This window comes from Triticum aestivum, chromosome 6A (genome assembly GCF_018294505.1).
Source record: "Triticum aestivum cultivar Chinese Spring chromosome 6A, IWGSC CS RefSeq v2.1, whole genome shotgun sequence".
Taxonomy (NCBI): domain Eukaryota; kingdom Viridiplantae; phylum Streptophyta; class Magnoliopsida; order Poales; family Poaceae; genus Triticum; species Triticum aestivum.
Genome location: NC_057809.1, coordinates 438056714 through 438062467, shown reverse-complemented (window position 1 = coordinate 438062467; position 5754 = coordinate 438056714).

Genomic DNA, 5754 nt, shown 5'->3' with positions numbered 1-5754 from the left:
TAATATTGCAAACCGTTTTGGTTAGGCGTTGCATGTAGATGTAGTTCAAATTTGAATTACGGTCATTAAATGGCTAGAAATTCACTTAAATGTCTTTAAAAGGTCAAATGACCCCTAGAATTTTCAAAAATTTCACATTACAGTTGTAGTAGTGCACATTAGACGTAGAAAAAAACTGAAGGCCGTAAGAGGAAGCTATCTCCCGTTCGTCATCAAACATGCATTGTTCCCTCTCGGAACAACGAGCCTTCTAGTGAGTTGCTCCGATTTGTAAGGGGTTTGTGTCCAAACTTTCGTCAAACATGCCAATTTTACCACATCATCTTGGTGGCATGACATTACATCAACCAAGGTTTCATGTTTTTTGATCATTTTTTTGTTTTTGGAATTAAAATGCCATGTCACTCCATGCATACGTATGCATGTGTCCATGTCATGAGACCAATATGTTTGAAAATTCCTTCTAATTTACTGCACATGGAATTAACTCGCACACAAGTACACAGATATGATTTTTCAAACCGTTTTGGTTAGGCGTTGCATGTAGATGTAGTTCAAATTTGAATTACGGTCATTAAATGGCTAAAGAATCACTTAAATATCTTTAAAAGGTCAAATGACCTCTAGAATTTTCAAAAATTTCACATTACAGTTGTAGTAGTGCACGTTAGACATAGAAAAATGTTGAAGGCTGTAAGAGGAAGCTATCTCCCGTTCGTCATCAAACATGCATTGTTCCCTCTCAGAACCATGAGCCTTCTAGTGAGTTGCTCCGGTTTGTGAGGGGTGTGTGTCCAAACTTTGTCAAACATGCCAAATTTTTTTCCACATCATCTTGGTGGCATGGCATTACATCAACCAAGGTTTCATGTTTTTCTGATCATTTTTTAAGTTTTTGGAATTAAAATGCCATGTCACTCCATGCTTAATTGTGCCATAGCCGTTAGACTAATATGTTTGAAAATTCCTTCCAATTTACTGCACATGGAATTTAATCACACACAAGTCACAAAATATGAGTTTTCAAACCGTTATGGTTAGCTGTTGCATGTACATGTAGTTCAAATTTCAATTACGGTCATTAAATGGCTAGAAAATCACTTAAATGTCTTAAAGGGTCAAATGACCCGTGAAATTTTCGAAAATTTGACATGACAGTTGTATTAGTACTACAAAATTTCTCGTACATTTAAAACAACATCCGTTGCCACTGTACTCCAAATTCATCTTTCACAGCTAATAAAAAATATCTATAACATCACACACAGTTGTTTTCTAGGAACCGTTTGCGATGAAAATATCTAGGTCTATTTAAGTCTCCCTCCTTAAGCTTCGCCGGCTCGTCTGCTCCAGTGCCGGCAACCCTCGAATCCATGAATCCCAACCCCCATTCCTGCACCCCCTTCTTGCAAAGATGATGCCGTGGGAACGCTTTGTGAAGGCCCATACGATGGCTGCCCCCCCCCCCCCCGAGCGCCGCCGCCTACACCAAGAGCGCGGCCGCCTACGCCGAGAGTGCCGCTGCATCCGCATTGAGCGTGGCCGCTTCAGTCGAGAGGGCGTCTGCGACAGCCGACAGGGCAGCTGCAGCAACCGAGATGGCTACAGCTGCTGCTACGATGGCAGCTGCAAACGCCGAGAGCGCTCGAGCTGCCATCCGTGCCGACGATGTCGCCCTAGCCCGGGTCGAGGCCATCCATGCCAAGATCGAGGATGCACACACCAAGATATTCCAGGCCACCTCGGATTCCAGCATGCAACCCACGTCTGAAAAGGCGGCGGTGGTCATGGAGCACCTGCTTCCTCATGAGGTCGCCGAGCGGGAGCTGGAGATGCAGGAAGCGACGGAGATCGAGGAGCGCCGGGAGGAGGAGTTGCACGTGGCTGAGGTCAAGGTAGAGAAGAATCTGTCCGTTGAGGAATAGGCGGTGTAGTACCAATGCGAGCTCTGGTGTAGCCACTACTACGAGTACTACAACCTTGAGGGCGGCGCCGAGGACGAGGATGAGGACCCGGTCGACTTCAGCAGGGGGGACGTGGAGTCCACCAACGGCGGCATGTCGCCAGGACAAGTCATTGATGTCTCATCTCACACCGGCGATGCATAGGCCGGCGCGGCGGCCGATTTGTTAAAATTATGCGTACTTAGGCTTTGTTTTTAATGCTGGTCTTTTTATACAGCAATGTTTAGGTCAATGGCTATGTTTAATTACTAAAATTGCTCGATTCAGTTAGTGTGGTCTGTCTACTGTATGCTCTTTTGTGTGCCCAAATTAGCAAGCGATGTAAAATTATGCAATGACGTACCCGGGGAATTTTCCACCAAAATTTGAATTATCAAACTCATCCCATGCGTGTAAAGCAGAAGAATCGTTTGCGATGCACACAATCGTTCAAAGTGAAAGGTCCGGCAGCACCGCGTGCAGAGTTTCCCTCCACATTTCCAAAATTTTGGCCTACCGCCAAAATATCTACCCCCGCCCCCTTCCCCCCCTTCCCCACCCCCTTTTCTCCCCGACCACAAGTCACATTTTCCCTGTTTCCTCCTTCCTTCCTTCCTTCCTAAGCTATAGCCGCTTCCTCGCTCTCGCCGTCTCGCATCCTACCGCCGGGGTCACCATGGTCTTCTTCAAAGACCTCTCCAGCGGTTCCTCCTCCGACGATGACTCCTTCACCACCCGGGTATGCCTCTTCTCTCTCTCGGGCTATGACTTGGAATGAATGATTTTTACCCGGCGGTCGATTTGAGTCACTTCTTCCTCTTGTAGCTCCCTAGGACCATCAGTGGCAACGAATGGAGCGGGTGGCTGAAGATCTATCTGCTCGTTCTCACCATCAATCTCCATGCGTGAAGCTAGTTGTGTTTGATTCTATGGACAGTGGGAGGAAGTCTCTGGCATATGCAGAGAAGGTTAGACCCTCTTTCATTGTTACAAATCATTTGCTAGATGTGATTCAGACACTGTCACGGTCCCAACCCATTCATACCACACCTTCAACCAAACACATCCTAAGACAGTGTCACAATTTGTATCTAGTATCTTAAATTGTTGCCATCTTATCAGCGGTGCCATTAGAAAATTACTTGGCACCGCTTCAGCAGTTTGTGCAGCCAACTTTGGTCCACATATCCGAGCAGCAAAGCAGTAAAATACTAAATCTTTATGGCACGAAGGAACTAGGCATCGGAGCAACCACGTGCTTCGGAGTACGGGTCCCTATTTTTTTTCACTGCATCGGCTCGCCAGTGCAGGGCACTGGTTCGAGATGTAGCAACAGTTGTCTTTACCCCAGTTTTGGCATACATAGTGGACGGCCTTAGTGCTATTAGTTCTATGTTACTAAAATTGTGCATGTACACACATGTTAGTATCAATTTGCTATCATCCAAACACTGTCACTATGCTGTTGCAGTTATATTTACCTTCCTCATAAAATGTTCAATTTGTTATTTATTGTACATGAGTAATAACTTGTAGCGTCGTTGTAGTTAATTATAGCTTCTGATGTTCCAGAATTTGGTTGTTGTCTCAGTACCAATTATTTCATTTGCACATTGATCTTTTTGAGAAGATATGTTATAATTAACATGTTTCTTCAGTTTTTCAAAATAAGTATTGGTGATTTTCTATGTTGCTATAAACCCATTTCCCCTACAATTGTTACTGATCTAGTTTTAAATATTATAGGATGAACGGAAGTGTTCTTACTTGGAGTGGGTTGATCAAGAGTGGCCACAGTCTTTGAAGATGTGCCTAGCGAAGCTTTGGAGCATGTATGAGGAAGAGAACAGACGTAGGCTTAGAGAAATTGTTGTCAATGCTGAAGAACATTTTAAGATGAGGGATAAAAATTTGGAGGTGGAGAATGAGCTCAGATTTTTTAGATCATACTTTTCTAAGATGGTGTTGGTGAAGGAGGAGGCACTTTCCCAGTTGGCCCGTGCAAAACAGGTTATTACTGAACTGAAAGCAGAGGTGGATAATACGAGCCTGGATGATCTCTATTAGGGAAATGAATATATTGTTCTTATGAAGTTGAACTACCTATATGTTGTACCGTTATGTTTTCATGTAGCAACCGTAGTGTGATATTATAATATATTTATGTGCCTGATATGAAATTGGCAAACAGCTGTTTGGTATGAAATGTGAATTTACGTAATACTGGAATTATTAATTGTAAACTAATAAACCTGCTAAATGTGTCATGGATCTTTGCAAACGTTTCTAGCAGTAAAATCGCTTGCGATGGATAGCCCAATGCCACACAGTTTTCTTCATCAAATCGTGTGTGATATAGTTGATAAAAGAAAACAGTTAACCAAGGCAGATCGTGTGTGATAGTTACACCTTTCACACACGATCCTACAAATAAAATTGTGTGGGAAGTACATACGAACGGAAACGTTTTCCCTGGATTGACTATGTGGGATGTACATAAGAATGGAAACGTATTCCTTGGATTGACTGTGTGTGATATACATACGAATGGAAATGTTTTTTGGGATTCACCGTGTGGAATGTACGTACCTACGGAAATGATTTTCTCGGATTACTGTGTGGGATGTACATATCTATGGAAATGATTGGGTTTTGATGCCTCGCCCGATCGCACACGGCCCTAGCCTGTGTCCCGGGAGGGCCTATCCCCGACGATTTCTGGGTCGTGTGGGAAGGACCCCCCTATCGCCCACACTCACTTGGCGACGGTTCCAAATGCCGTCACGGAAAGGGGTTAAAAACCATTTGTTTAGGATCGACGCGCACCAGTGCAAAGCATGGAATGCCATGGCATTTAAATTCCAAAAAATAAAAAAAGATCAGAAACACATGAAACCTTGCTTGATGTAATGCCATGCCATCAAGATGATGTGGTCAAAAAATTGGCATGTTTGACGAAAGTTTGGACACACACCCCTCACAAACCGGAGTAACTCACTAGAAGGCTCATGGTTCCGAGGAGGAACAATGCATGTATGATAATGAACGGACAATAGCTTCCTCTTACGGCTTAAAAAATTTCTATAGTTAATGTGCACTAATACAATTGTCATTTGAAAATTTGGAAAATTCCAAGGGTCATTTTACCTTTTTAAAGACATTTAAGTGATTTTCTAGCCATTTAATGACCGTAATTCAAATTTGAACTACATCTACATGCAACGGCTAACCGTAATGGTTTGAAAAATCATATTTGTGTACTTGTGTGCGAGTTAACTGCATGTGCAGTAAATTGGAAGGAATTTTCAAACATATTGGTGTCATGGCCTGGATACATGCATAGAGTGCCATCGCATTTAAATTCCAAAAAATTAAAAAAAGATCAGAAATACATGAAACCTTGCTTGATGTAATGTCATGCCACCAAGATGATGTGGTAAAAATTGTCTTGCTTGACAAAAGTTTGGACACACACCCCTCACAAACCGGAGCAACTCACTAGAAGGCTCATGGTTTCGAGAGGGAACAATGCATGTTTGATGACGAATCGGTGATAGCTTCCTCTTATGGGCTTCAAAAAAATTCTACAGTTAACGTGCACTAATGCAACTATCATGTCAAAATTTGGAAGATTTCAAGGGCCATTTGACCTTTTTAAGACATTTAAGTGATTTTCTAGTCATTTAATGACCGTAATCCAAATTTGAACTACAACTACATGCAACAGCTAACCATAATGGTTTGAAAAAAAATATTTGTTTACTTGTGTGTGAGTTAATTCCGTGTGCAGTAAATTGGAATGAATTGTCAA